General features: G+C 43.6%; 1 non-coding gene across 1 annotated transcript; it reads right to left on the bottom strand.

The window, feature by feature from the left end:
- Positions 1-543: 543 nt before the first annotated feature.
- LOC131813282 (U6 spliceosomal RNA) lies at positions 544-653 on the bottom strand. The gene has a single exon (XR_009346708.1). It is a non-coding gene; the product is annotated as a U6 spliceosomal RNA (small nuclear RNA).
- Between the last annotated feature and the right edge of the window lie 14,736 nt (positions 654-15,389).

Below are 15,389 nucleotides of genomic sequence, written 5' to 3'. Positions count from 1 at the left end.
TAGATACATTTTTATTGACATCGTGTTACCTTTGAAGTCTTTCTTTCTGTAGATTGTCTCCATATTTCTGTTCAATGATATTCGTAGGATTTTTCCTCCTTTATAGGACCCCCCTTAATATTTCCTGCAGTATTGGCTTGGTGGTTGCATAGTCTTTTAAGCCTTGCCGATCTTGGAAACTCTTTATCTCTCCATCCATTTTGAATGTCAGTCTTGCTGGATGAGGTATTCTTGGCTGCATGTTTGCTCATTCAGTGCCCTGAATATATCTTGCCAGCCATTTCTGGCTTGCCAGGTTTCTGTGGACAGGTCTGCCATTATTCTGATGGGCTAAAAATATGGAACGCTTGGGATGCCTGGGTGGCTCAGTTGGTTGGACGACTGCCTTCGGCTCAGGTCATGATCCCGGAGTCCTAGGATCGAGTCCCGCATCGGGCTCCCAGCTCCATGGGGAGTCTGCTTCTCCCTCTGACCTTCTCCTCGCTCATGCTCTCTCTCACTGTCTCTCTCTCAAATAAATAAATAAAATCTTTAAAAATATATATATATATGGAACGCTTCATGAATTTGCATGTCATCCTTGTGCAGGGGCCATGCTAATCTTCTCTGTATCGTTCCAGTTTTTTTAGTATATGCGCTGCCGAAGTGAGCACCCATTTCTATTTTTTAAAACAGTTTCAGGAGAAGAGGTATTAATTCTTCTTTAAATGTTTGGCAGAATTCACCTGAGAAGCCCTCTGGCCCTGGACTCTTGTTTGTTGGGAGATCTTTTTTTTTCTTTGATGATTTTATTTATTTATTTGACAGAGAGACACAGTAAGAGGGGAAACACAGCAGAGGGAATGGGAAAGGGAGAAGCAGGCTCCCCGCTACAGGGCTCAATCCCAGGACCCTGGGATCATGAGCTGAGCTGAAGGCAGACGCTTAATGACTAAACCACCCAGTCACACCTGTTGGGAGATTTTTGATGACTGCCTCAATCTCCTTACTGGTTATGGGTCTGTTTATGTTTTTTATATCTTCCTGGTTCAGTTTTGGTAGTTTATATATCTCTAAGAGTGCATCCATTTCTTCAAATTGTCAAATTTGCTTGTGTATTGTTACTCATAATATATTCTTACAACTGTTTGTATTTCTTTGGTATTGGTTGTGATCTCTCCTCTTTCATTCATGATTTTATTAATTTGTGTTCTTTCTCTTTTCTTTTTGGTAAGTCTCGCCAGGGGTTTATCAATCTTATTAATTCTTTCAAAGAACCAGCTCCTAGTTTCATTGATTTATTCCACTGTTCTTTTGGTTTCCATTTAGTTGATTTCTGCTCTGATCTTTATTATTTTTCTTGTCCTGCTGATTTAGGCTTTCTTTGCTGTTCTTTCTCCAACTCCTTTAGGTATAGGTTAGATTATGTATTTGAGACCTTTCTTGTTTCTTGAGAAAGGCTTGTATTGCTATATACTTTCCTCTCAGGACTGCCTTTGCTGTGTCCCAAAGATTTTGGACATTTGTGTTTTCATTTTCATTTGTTTCCATGAATGTTTAAAATTCTTCTTTAACTTTCTGGTTGACCCATTCATTCTTTAGTAGGATGCACTTTAGCCTTCATGGATGTGAGTTCTTTCCAACTTTCCTCTTGTGACTGAGTTCTAATTTCAGGGCACTGTGGTCTGAAAATATGCAGGGTATGATTCCAGTCATTTGTTACTGGTTGAGACCTGATTTGTGACCCAGGATGTGATCTATTCTGGAGAAGGTTCCATGCGCACTAGAGAAGAATGTGTACTCCATTGCTTTGGGATGGAATTTTCTGAATATATCTGTGATGTCCAGTGTGTCATTTAAAGCCTTTGTTTCCTTATTGATCATTTGCTTAGATGATCTGTCCATTTCAGTGGGGGGGGGGTAAAGTTCCCTATGATTATTGTATTATTTTTTATGTATTTCTTTTTTTGTTATTAATTGGTTTATATAATTGGTTTCTCCCATGTTATGGGCATAGATATTTAAAATTGTTAGATCTTCTTGTTGGTCAGCACCTTTGAGTATGATACAGTGTCCTTCCTCATCTCTTATTATAGTCTTTGGTTAAAATCTGATTTATCTGACATAAGGATTGCCACCCTAGCTTTCTTTTGATGTCCATTAGCATGGTAAATTGTTTTCCACCCCCTCATTTTAAATCTGGAGGTGTCTTTGGGTCTAAAATGAGTTTCTTGTAGACAGTATATCAATGGATCTTCTTGTTGTTGTTGTTGTTTTATCCATTCTGATACCCTGTGTCTTTTGATTGGGGCATTTAGCTCACTTACTTTCAGGGGTAACTATTGAAAGATATGTTTAGTGGCATTGTATTGTCTGTAAGGAGACTGTTACTGTATATTGTCTCTGTTCCTTTCTGGTCTGTTACTTTTAGGCTCTCTCTTTGCTTAGAGGACTCCTTTCAATATTTCCTGTAGGGCTGGTTTGGCATTTGCACATTCTTTTGGTTTTTGTTTGTCCTGGACGCTTTTTATCTCTCCTTGTATTTTCAATGACAGCCTAGCTGCAGGTAGTATTCTTGGCTGCATATTTTTCTCGTTTAGTGCTCTGAATATATCAATCCAGTCCTTTCTGGCCTGCCAGGTCTCTTTGAATTGGTCTGCTGCTAATATAATACTTCTACTGTTGTGTGTTACAGACCTTTTGTCCTCAGCTGCTTTAAGGATTTTCTCTTTGTCACTAAGACTTGTAAGTTTTACTATCAAATGATGGGGTGTGGACCTCTTTTTATTGATTTTGAGGGGGGATTCTCTGTGCCTCCTGGATTTTGATGCTTGTTCCCTTTGTCATGTTAGGGAAATTCTCTATTATAATTTGTTCCAATATACCTTCTGCCCCTCTCTCTCTTTCTTCTTCTTCTGGGATCCCAATTATTCTAATATTGTTTCATCTTATGGTATCATTTATCTCTCAAATTCTCCCCTCATAGTCTTGTACTTTGTCTCTCTTTTGCTCAGCTTCTTTATTCTCTGTCATTTGGTCTTCTGTATTGCTAATTCTGTCTCCTGCCTCATTTATCCTAACAGTAAGAGTCTCTGTGTTTGATTGCATCTCATTAATAGCTTTTTTTATTTCAACTTGGTTAGATTTTAGTACTTTTATTTCTCCAAAAAGGGATTTTATTTCTCCAGAAAGGGATTCTCTAATATATCCCATGCATTTTTGGATCCCAGCTAGCACCTTGATAATCATCATTGTAAACTGTAATTCTGACATATTACTAATGTCCTAGCTGTCAGTACTGCCTCTTATTCTTTTTTATGTGTTGAGTTTTTCCGCCTTGTCATTTTATCTAGATAAAAATAGATGAATGTGAGAACAAAATACTAAAACGGTAGCAACAACCCAAGAAAAATATACACTAACCAAGTCAGAAGTGACCCAAAACGAGAGGGAGAAGAAAGCAGGAAAAACAGTTAAAAAAAAATACACACACACACACACACACACACACACACACACACATATATATATATATATATATATATATATATATATATGTATATATATGACTGGGACTGGTAAATAGAACAGAGCCACACACTTGATTTTGGGGTATATTTTGGTCTGTTAGGAGAAACTACATCCCAGAATTTTAAAGAAAGAAAAACTTATAAATATACACAAAAATAAGGATAAACATGATGAAGGAATGGAATATGACTGTAAACATGAAAATTAAAAAGATTCTGTAAAAGGAGTTAATAAGATAAGAAGTTGGTTGAAAAAAGGAAAAAAAAAAAAAAGAGGAAAGAATGTGATCAGGCTGGAGACTAGAGCAACGCCATGCACTAGAATTAGGGTATATTTTGATCTATTAGAAGAAATTATATCCCAAAATTTTAAAGAAAAAAAAAACCACCTATATGTATACAAAAAAATAAGGTTAAATACAATGAAGGATAAAATACGAGTATAACAATGAAAATTTTTAAAGATTTTTAAAAGGTATTGATAAGATTAAATAGTTAAAAAACATTAAAATAGGAAAGAGGAAAAATTTTAAAAATAGAATAAGAAAAAAATGAAATTGAAAAAATTTAACTTTGAAAGACTAAAGGATCATGAGAGAAAAGCCATGAATTCCATGCTTTGCTTTCCCCTCCTCTAGAATTCCGCTGTTCTCCTAGCTCAGTGAGCTTGGTCTTGGCTGGATGTTCTTGCTGATCTTCTGGGGGAGGGACCTGTTGTAGTGATTCTCAAATGTCTTTGCCGGAGGTAGAATTGCACCGCCCTAGCCAGGGGCCAGGCTAGGAAATATGCTCAGGTTCGCTCTGGGAGCTTTTGTTCCCTGAACGCTTTCCGTACCGTTTTGGAGGGCGGGAATGAAAATGGTGGCCTCCCAGTTTCCAGCCTGGAGAAGCGGAGAGCTCAGGCCCCGCTCTTCAGTGCACCCTCAGAGAAAAGCAGTCAGTCCCTCCCTGGTCTCCGGCCACGCTCTGTGCTCACCCGGCTTGTGACCAAGAGTTTCTATCTCTGGCACACAGCCCTGTTTGGAGTCTCCAAACCCAGCAGATTCCTGACTGTGCTTGTTCTCCTGGAGGAGGAAGTGGGCTGTCTCCCTGGATCTGCCACTTGTGGCATCTCGGCCCAAAGAGCAGTGGCCCAGCTGTGCCTCAGATCACGGTTTAAGGTAAGCCCGAGCTGAGAGCACACTCCTTGGCTCCGTCTCCCTTGCCTGCTTTCCCGCTCCAATACCTGGCAGCTCTGCCCCGATCTTTCTGTGACCCTGTGGGACCTGAGACCACACTGTCCCTACGAGGGCTCCACATCCATGTAGCCTCTGGAGTGATGTTCCTCAGTGGAGCAGACTTCTAAGTTCTGATTTTGTTCTCTGTTGCTCCACCACTTGCCGGGAGCCAGCCCCTCCCTGCTGCGGTCTCTCTTCCCATATACCATCTTGGATTCACTTCTCCATACGTCTTACCTTTCAGAAAGTGGTCAATTTTCTGTTCCTAGAATTGCTGCTCTTCTCTTCTATCTCCTGCTGAGTTTGTAGGTGTTTAGAACAGTTTGATAACTATCTAGCTGAATTCCTGGGACCTGATGATATTTTGATCTCCTACTCCTCTGCCATCTTGTTCTCTGAGTGTGTGACTCTTGATCTGGGGGTTGTGAGTTCGAGCCCCATGTGGGGTGTAGAGATTACTTAAAAATAAAAACTTTAAAAAAAAAGAATGATAAAGCTCAGGATTGAGTTCTGAGTTTTCTGAAGTTGAGAAGTTAAGCAAAAAATGGAGAATCTGAAAAGGTCACGTGAGAAGGAACAGTCACTGAGGTAGGAGGAACATCACCAAGTAAGATTATGCAAAAGACAGGAGAAGAAAATGTTCCAAGAAGAAGGGTACAGGTCAACTGTGTCAAATGTGGCTAAAACATCAAGTAAGATGGGAACAAAGAATTAAACACAAGGTTCTGGCAACAGGGACGTCATTGAATTTCTGCAGATGTCATGAACATGGAGGGCATGCCAATTTGGGAGCCTAGTCGTACTGGGTTTGAATTTTCGTTCCACCACTTACTAGCTGTGTGACTTTGGACATGTTATTTCTCTTGTCTGTAAATTTGGATAATGATGTTTCCCTGATGGGATTGTTGTAAAGTGTCCATCAAGTACACAATCAAGTACACGAAATTACATAGCATCCAGTTCATTTTGGTTCCCATTTTTCAGGCAGCTGTAGAAAGGCAGGGAACTTGAGATAGTCCTAGGGAAGACGTCTTGGTGTGTTCAGGTTCTGGTTTGGAAACTTCCGCAGTGCTCATTTTCAAAGAAAAAGAATGGGTTATTGACCCAGAAGCCAGAAAATTTGGGCAGCTGATTCTGTCCAAGAGGAAAATGAGGGCAGATTTCCCCTTGCAGCTCAGGCTGAACCCTTAGCCTTTTGGTGTGTCATCAGGGATCTTCCCTAATGAAGTTCAAGGTCATATGTTTTCATACCAATTGGTCACTATCCTCACTCCTATTGAGTTCTGGACTGAGCAGGATGGATTGAGGCTAAAGGTGACTGACTTGCTGCCTAAAACCTTGAAGGGTATGTTCTGAGCAAAATTGCTATTGGGGATAATACTCCTGTCACTTGGACAAGTTTCTGGGTATATAAGAAGTTCTAGTCCCTGTGGTAAGAAGACCATGGTCCCTCCAGCCTTTGCATGGGGACGAATGGATCAAACACAGCAGGGGAGCCCATTTTGGGGCCATATTTGTGCTTTCTTCCTGTAGAAATGTAGCTGGGACAATAGGGTGGAAAATGGCCAGAATGAGTGGTCACTGTCTACATGGTAGTGAACAGGTGCTGGATTTAGTGCTAATCCTAAATGGTCAGGTTTGAAGTCATACTATTATTATTCCCAGGAGTTACAGGGAAATGCCAGGAGCTGAGTAGAGTTGTAAATGAGAATGAGTGCCAGGAAAGCAGGTAGTGCCTAGGATAGGGAGGGCAATGCGTGGCACACATGCAGCCACTCTGTAGCCCTGGATCCATGGCAGACACTGCTAATCCATCACCACTCACTCCTACTAAACCTAAATTTAGCCTCTAATCTAACCCAGACCTAAACACATTCTCAGCATAGAGCCCCACGTTGCCACAACCTGTATTTTGGCCTTGACCTACAAGACAAACAGCGAATATTCTTGAGCTAGGACAATTTTGCCAGTTGAGCTGGTGCCCAAATAACTCTCTCTAGTCTGAGGAGAGGAGTGTTTGGTCATGTTTTAAGAGTATCTTGTACTTGACCATCATCTGCTCTCTTTCATTATATGAAATTGATTTGAGATGATGGGGTTTTGGAACTGAACGGTCATGGGTGTCTGAGAGCAGCTCTTTTCAAGTGTTACCATCATGGTAAAGGCAGGCTGTGTGGTGAGTCTAGAGCGGGAGCTGAGATGGTGCTCCCAGGTGGCACCAATGCAGCTGAATGAACTACGGTCTACACTTTGAGTAACGAGGAAATCGACTGTGTTAGGCAATGACTCACCAGAGAGGAGAGGAAAATCTCAGACAAACAGGAACCTAATAGGGCTCACAGTGTTCTAGAGAAAACTTGGCAAGATCATGCAGCCACCTGGAGAAGCAATCCAGGATGAGGTAGGATGAGGTAACTCGGCCATGCGCTCTCATCTTATGAAATGCGTGAGTGGCTTGAAGACTCAACAAATGCCTGTCACCTTGTATGCAGGTGGCTGCTTATGAGTGGAGAAGGTGATGGCTGCTGGGCACCTTGCCTTGCCACTTGGGCAGAGAGGCAGTCAGCAGGCTGCCAGGAGACTTATTGCAGTTAGCCGGGATCAGGCCGGGTGTAGAGGAAAGTCTCCCAGGAGCAGAGTGAGTGGCCAGGGACTCTGCCCTTGGCATTGGTAGCTGTAGCTTTTTCAGGGCCAGAGGTAGTCCTGGAGCATAAACCACCAACCAGAGGTCACTTCTGTGGCTCCCTTCTGCACCTTCTCCCTCCGTTTCAGCAGGGGATGCTTGTTGGAGCAGCCTTCCTGCCACAAGGGAGCCCAGTTAAGATGGTTTATTGGCTTTTTCAATGCACGTATCTCCTGTTGGGTACAAGGTTGGCCTGACTCAAGGCACATTCAGATAAGTGACTGCTGAAACCTAGTTGGTTAGGAGAGGCAGTCACAGAATTCTGGGGAGTGGCTCTCACCCACAGACCTAGTTCTTCTTGAGAACTTCAATACTAAGTACGCCCAGGTGCCCCACTGGGCTGCCTAGCATGATGGGAAAGGTACTGGTTTGAACTCGAATCTCAACTCCTCACTTAAAGCCTCTGGGTGTTGGACGGGTAACTTCATTTCTCTGAACATTGTTTTCCTCACTGGCAAATTATTAGCTCCTTGCAGAATGTCAGGATTAAGTGAGGCAATGAATGGGTACGTGCTGAAGGCAAGACCTGCCTCATCTCAAACACTCACACGGGGGGGGTCCCTTCCTGGCTCCTCTTCTAACACAGCGTCTGCTGCCTGGGAGTGGCTGGGCAGGGGAGCTGCTGACCCTGCCCAGTCTCTGCTGGCTCGTCTTCCTCTTCCATCCTTTTGGCAACAAGCCCCCAGGAAACACGTGCTTCTCTTCCAATGTAAAATGAAAACGTGAGGGTTTTATGAACCACTAGATTTGGAAATATCGAGAGTGACCATACATTATGGTACCTCCAGAATAGTTCCAGTATATACGTGATGTCCTGTCCTTTTTAGCAGTATGACCCTGTCAAGGGTCCCAGTTGTTTGTTTGCTTGTTTGTTTGTTTTAAGGTTTTATTTATTTATTTGACACAGAGAGAGAGATCACAAGTAGGCAGAGAGGCAGGCAGAGACAGAGGGGGAAGCAGGCTCCCTGCTGAGCAGGGAGCCCAATTCGAGGCTCAGTCCCAGGACCCTGGGATCATGACCTGAGCGAAGGCAGAGGCTTAACCCACTGAGCCACCCAGGTGCCCCTCAAGGGTCCCAGTTTGAGTGATGAAGTAGAAACTAAGGGGCAGTGCAAATACTAGGCTTGTGCAAATACTTGTACATTGTATTTAGAGTTAGAAGTTATATACATATGTGTATATGTAGTTGGAAGTACATTGTATTGTAGTTGGAAATTAACTGTACAATATAACTGGAAACACAGGAGTTGAAATGGTTCTTTCTACCTTCCTCATTTGACCTGGCCCCCTTGTTCCTACCCTTGTCTTTGGTGTGGGAGGAGGGACAAGAGTAAACCCAAAGAGTTTTGAGGATTGGACAGAGCCTCAGGAGCAGGAAAATCTCCCTGGCCAGGAGAGGACCCTCCTAGTCCCCCTCCACTGGTACCCACCATCAGCCTCCAGGCTCCCTTCCAGCTCCAGCCAAGGCCAATGAGTCATTCCCATTCAGGCCTAGACCTGTGCTCAAACAGTTCATGAAGAATCTCCACTTTCCCTCTGCCAGTGAGGGTAGCAAATATTTTCCTGAGAATGTGAAACCCACATGGGCTCCAAGAGACCAGAGCCCAGCTGGGCCATCTGCATTGCTCAAACATCTCTCTACTTCCTTCTTCTCTCTCTCTCCCTCTCTCTCTGTCTGTCTGTCTGTCTGTCTCTCTCTCTCTCTCTCTGGTCTCTTATGGGAGCTATATTGAAATTGAGCAATACTCTGGAACAGTTGGGTCAAGTCAGCCATGTATGGGGAGGAGAAGACTGTGTAGGTGACTGTGGATTAGGCAGACACACTATTAGATAAACAGGAAAATCTGGAACACCTACGTGCTGACTGTCCAATGACCCCTCACTTACTGGGTCCAGGCTAGCTCCTCTCAGAAAACTAGAGAGCCTTCACACCAGGTCCCTTGCCCTCAGCCTCATCTCCGTCCACACCCACCATGCACCCTCGTCTTGAGTCACCCTTTGCAGTGTCCTCTGAACATGCTAACTATTCATGCCTCCATGCCTTTCTTTACCCATGCTGTTCCTTTCCCTTGCAGTGCTGTTTTCCTTCTTTACAGTTGTGAACACTCCTCCTCCGCATCCGCTGCCTGAGAGGGTCTCCCCGGGCAGAGTTAGTTTCCTTTTCTTCTCTCCTCCCAAGGCACAACAGTTGTATTCACATCAGTGCTGTAGAGATTTGCTTCCCAACTCGTCTGATTGTTAGCATCTCAAGAAAGGGACCTTGTCTTACACAGCTTTGTATCTCCAGAGCCTGTCACCATCTTTGGCTCATGTGAGGTTGTAAATGTAGGTCGGATGGATGGATGGATGGATGGATGGTAATGGTAAGACCACTGGCTGTGGGATCAGGACACCTTGACTGGTACCCCAGCCCTGCTGGGAGTACCACAAGACCACTGTGTGATCTTGGTCAAGTCACTTGACCTCACCTAACCTCCAATGCCTCACTAATAAGACGGTAATAATAACACCCACACTACCTACCTCATAGGGCTGCAGTGAGGGCCCAACATAAAGTATAAGAAAGACCTTGTAAGCTAGAAAGGAAGATACCAGCACTCCAACCCCATGAAGTCTATTACATTAATTGGGCTTCAAAGTCCTCACTCCCAAGTGAGGTGAGTGCTGGAAAAGAGGCCTCTAGTCTCCGAACCCTCCAAGAAACTGTCAGCAGAAGTATCTTTCAGGGCAAGTACAAAGACAGATGGATGTGCTTATATGGAAATGTGTATTTAACAAATATAACATGAGAATGGAATTCTTTTTCCCCACATCAAGCCTTGATTACTAATTAATTCCACCTGGAGGAGAGCATCAGGCATTGGAGAAGGAAGAGTTCTTATTCCATGTTTGGGAAAGAATTTACAGTAGCTATCTCATGGCGATCTGGAGAAAGGCAATGGATAAATCAAGTCATTGGTTTTGAAGGATCTCAAAGCTTATTTACTCTGACCTCATCATTTTACAGGCAACCCAGAGAGGGGACATGATCACCCTAAGATGCTGGAAATTGGCAGAACTGGGCATGGCCTTCCTTGCTTTTTCTCCTACATAGCTGATTCTGCTGAGCCCAGACTGGGATGAAACTTCTCAGCCAGTCTGTTGATGGTTGTTACACCAGCCTGTGGACAACATTAATGATCAAAGAAAATACTCTTCACAGGAGACTTCCTATTTTTCACGGCAAATACTGTGCCCAAACAAATGCTTTCAAGTTGATGATCCTTGACGCCCCCTGTCTTATCCCTAATAATCTCCATTTCGTCAGGGCTCACAGAGTGTTGAAACATTTATCTTTTTAATATGCCTTTAAGTGTGGAGTGCCTAAGTAGATGCCGAGGACTATGCTGGTCTTCACGACAGTGAGACGTGGGGTCCAAAACCACAATGAGGGGCACTATGGTCTGGTCTCCAAGCACCTGGATTCCCACTCCCTGACCCCGCCACCATCTTGCTGTGGCACTTGTACAAGGCATTTCCATCCTCTGAACCTCCATATTCAACTCCATGGAATAAGGCTGAATTCCTTCCTGATTTTGGATCTATGAGATGAACAGGGATTCTTGATGCCCACTTGGTAAGAATAGGATGTTGCATTCTGATTTATTTGTTTTTAACTCAGATGTTATCCCTCACTAGGCTAGGGGCACATAGTAGGGTGGGGGGTCAGAGACTGTGTTCTTCCAAATATTTGAGTAGTATATTAGGCAAAGTTTCAGCTTTAGCTGGGAGCCAAGTCTGCCTAGCCATTCTCTTTTCTGTGTTTTGCTCTCTAGGATACTGAGAGATAAGAATCCTTGGCCTTGGAGCGCCTGGGTGGCTCAATGGATTAAGCCTCTGCCAGCTCAGGTCATGATCCCAGGGTCCTGGGATCCAGCTCTGCACTGGTCTCTCTGCTCAGCAGGGAGCCTGCTTCCCCCACTCTCTCTCTCTGCCTGCCTCTCTGCCTACTTGTGCTCTCTCTCTGTCGAATAAATAAATAAAATCTTTAAAAAAAAAAAAAAAAAGAATCCTTGACCTTAGCCACAGTCATAAATTTTTTGTTTGTTTACCATTACTTTCTTATTAATTATTTCCCCCTTTGAGCTGATTCTTGACTCTGTTCCCACCTTCTCCCCTGGCCATCGCACCAACTCCTATAGTTTCAACTACCACTTAGATGCCAAGGAGTCTCAAACTATCCTTTTGATCCAGGGCAGGACCATATACTCTTCCCTGTGGGCATCACCCATAAACTCTAGACAACACATTCAGTATGTCCTCCTGAGCGACCCACGGTCCTACCACATTCAACATCTCCTCCCCTCCCCCTCCTTCTTCTCTCTCAGTCTTCCCTTCCTAGGCCATGGTGCCATACTCGACCAGTTGACCAAGCAGAGCCCTGTAAATCATCCTGATGTCTCCCCTATCCTGCCTACCCCAGCCAACTCCTTCCCTAAGCTAGCGCATATCCTTCTTTTCCTATTTCCAGCACTTTTGCTTCGGTTCCTGCCTTATCATCGCTCACCTGGACCACTGTTTCAGCCTTGGAACCTGCCTTCTTGCTTTTTCATGAGCACCTCTTCCTCCCGTCCGTCCTCCACATGGCATCCATGAGCAGTAGTATTCATCCTTGAGGTAACTGCGATCACCTGGGATGATTTAAACCACTGCTGCCTGGGTTTTACCCCCAGAAACTCGGATGTAATTGGCCTGGGTGTGACCCAGACCTAAATGTTCCTCAGTTAATTCTAAAGTCAGGTCAAGGCTGAGGGCTACTGGGCTAAAATAAGTTTCTGAAACTGCTTAACAGGGTGAAGTCTAAATCCTATAACTGCATTACCTACCCATTCCCAACCGGACCCCAGCCTCCCTCATCTATTGCCTTATCTCCGCCGGGTGATTCCAGTATATGAGCAAGAATGACACCACTTCTCGTAGCTGTAGCATGGATGCAAAGGTCCGGGAAAAAACTGATGAGCAAAAATGAGAACAGGATGGAGATGGTGAACTCCACTGACCCTTTTGGTCTTCCCTCAAGCCCAGATGCATAATTAGTAAAAATATTCTTGGATACAAAATCTGTTACACCTTTCCCTAGTTCCTCTCCATTGTACATCCTTCCAGCACAAAAGTGAGTTTGGCTAAGCAAGCAAACACCGAAACTATTATCCTAGTGGAAGGGAGGGTCGGAACGGGCTGCCTGAGACCAGAGAGGCCCCTAGCAAACTACTGTGCATACAAGCTAAGTCCCAAAGATTGTGTAAAACAGTTCTTGGCTTTCCCTTGGGGTAAGCCTTCCAAACCCACCTAAGCTAGACATCAAAGTTTGCCTCTCTGTCGCCCCATCTTTCCTTTACATCAAATAGTCCTCTTCACTTTTTTTGTCTTTGCCTGCCCTCTAGTCTCACCCCCCAACTCAGGTTCTGCTTCTCTTTTTCTTTACTCTGAGTCACCCTCAGCCAGTTGGGTGCATCTGGTCTCCCTTTGAATGAGCTGATGGAAGGGTGGTTTAGGGACTCCATAGTCCATGTCCTTGCCACTGTACCAAGCATCCTTTCATAACTTTTTTCTTTTCTTGATAAATCAAAGCTTTTCCAAGAGCAATCTAATCTGAACAGTATGAGGCCAGAAAGCAGATGTGACCTCAGGAGTGAGCCTTTCCAAAGCCTTGTGTTTTCCAGATTAACGTTTGCCAATGAGGGTGTCACACTTCTCATGGGATTTCCTAGAAGAGTGTTCTTTGGAAGTAGCAGTTGAAGTAGAAAGGGCAGGGGCAGGAGTCAGGTAAATAGCAAGAGTCTTGAATAACGGGCCAGGTCTGCTTGAGAAAGTCACTTACTCTCATTTTTCTTGTCAATAACTGAAAATAATATAGTTGCTTTTGTTCGGTTTGCTGTGAAGATCCTATAAAAGAAAGTCTGAGGAAGTGCTTTTGAAGCTATGCAGAATTCTGAATACGTAAGGCATTGTTATTCTCCGTGCAAATGCAAACAACTGATGCCTGCAAGTGAATTGTGGAATAAATGCTCCAATTTGAAAAGGCAAATCCAACCAGGTGTCAGATTCAGCAAGTGGTTCGTATGGGTTTCCAACAAGGGATCATAATTCATCTTAGGACATTCAAAAAACTCCTATAAAACAATACCGGGCAGGATGTAACCTATTGAAGAAGAAGATGTATGGGCACAATACCCAGATATGCAACACACTGGCTGTTTTGCAATTTGAAAATCAAAAACCAGATTTTGGGAAGAAACGTTTCTCTCCCAGCCAAGCAGACAAAGACAGAATCCAAGGGAGAAGTTCCAACGTACTTCTAGAGTCTAATCTGGGTTAGCAAAGCTAAATGTCCACACGGTGAGATAATGGTGAGGAATGAGTAGGCCGAGCTTCTGAAGGACAGTTACAGGGGCAACAGCTACTCCATATCTGCCCACTATGGCCTTGTCGGGATCCGACTGAGTGCACCGGATTTTCTGATTTTTCAGGAAAAGCTGGAATTGTAGGCTTTGTTTGTGCATGTCTATGAGATTTCCATTTTTAAATGTTGTCAGTGGAACAAATTTAAAATACTAGGTGGGCCAAACCAAATAGATGAGCTGATTGGGCTTGGCCCTCCGGCCACCCACCTATGACTTCTGCTCTGGGCCAGCTGGCTACCCATTACAACTACCTTGTTGGGCTTTAGAAATCGCACTGCTCAGAACTTACCCTGAACCAATGAAATGAGAATTTTTGAGGGTGAGTCTTAAATATGTGTATAAGCTAAAGCTGGCCAGGTGATTCCAGTTTTCAACCAAGTTTGAGAACTAGTGTTTATGAGCCTTGTTACTTCAAATCTAGTCTTGGGTGGCTCAGTTGGTTAATTGTCTGCCTTTGGCTCAGGTCATGATCTCAGGGTCCTAGGATCGAGTTCCACATCTAGCTTCTTTTTTTTTTTTTTTTAAAGATTTTTTATTTATTTGCCAGAGACAGAGAGAGTACACACAAGCAGGCAGAGAGGCAGGCAGAGGCAGCGAGAGAAGCAGGCTCCCTGCTGAGCAAGGAGCCCAATGCGGGACTCGATCCCAGGATCCTGGGATCATGACCCGAGCCGAAGGCAGCGGCTTAACCAACTGAGCCACCCAGGCGTCCCCACATCTAGCTTCTTGATCAGTAGGGAGCTTCTCCCTCTGCCTGCTGCTCCCCCTGCTTGTCCACTATCTGTCGCTCTCTGACAAATAAATAAATACAGTCTTTAAAAATAAAAATCTAGTCTTCATCCTGAAAACTGACATCGATGAAAGAAACTGACAAAGACACAAATAAATGTAAAAATATTTCATGTTCATGGATCAGAATAATTAATGTTAGGATTGCATACTACCCAAAATCTACAGATTCAAAGCAATCCCTATCAAAAATCTAACAACACCTTCCATAGAAATAGAACAAACAATCCTAAAACTCGAATGGAACCACAAAAGACCCTAAATAGCCAAAGCCATCTTGAGAAAGAACAACAAAATGGAGGCATTATCTCTCCTGATTTCAAACTATACTGGGAAGCTGTAGTCATCACAATACTATGGTACTGGCATAAAAATAGATACACAGACCAAGGGGACACATCAGAAACCCAGAAAAATCCCCACACATATACAGTCACCTATTATTCAACAAGAGAGCCAAGAATATTCGATGGAAGAAAGGATAGTCTCTTTAATAAATAATATTTAGAAAACTGGATAGCCACATACAGAAGAATGAAACTGGAACTCTACCTTACACCACTCACACAAAGTGTGACTTAAAGGCTTAAAGATAAGATCTGAGCCCATGAAACTCCTCGAAGAAGACATACAGAAAATGTTCCTTGACATGGATGGGTCTTGGCAATGATTTTCTGGATATAACACCAAAAGCAAAAACAACAAAAATAAACAAGTAGGACTACATCAAAGTAAAGAACTTATACCA

The sequence above is a fragment of the Mustela lutreola genome, chromosome 12 (genome assembly GCF_030435805.1).
Source record: "Mustela lutreola isolate mMusLut2 chromosome 12, mMusLut2.pri, whole genome shotgun sequence".
NCBI lineage: Eukaryota > Metazoa > Chordata > Mammalia > Carnivora > Mustelidae > Mustela > Mustela lutreola.
Note: the sequence above shows the minus strand (reverse complement) of the source record. Positions and strands in the feature narration are given on the sequence as shown.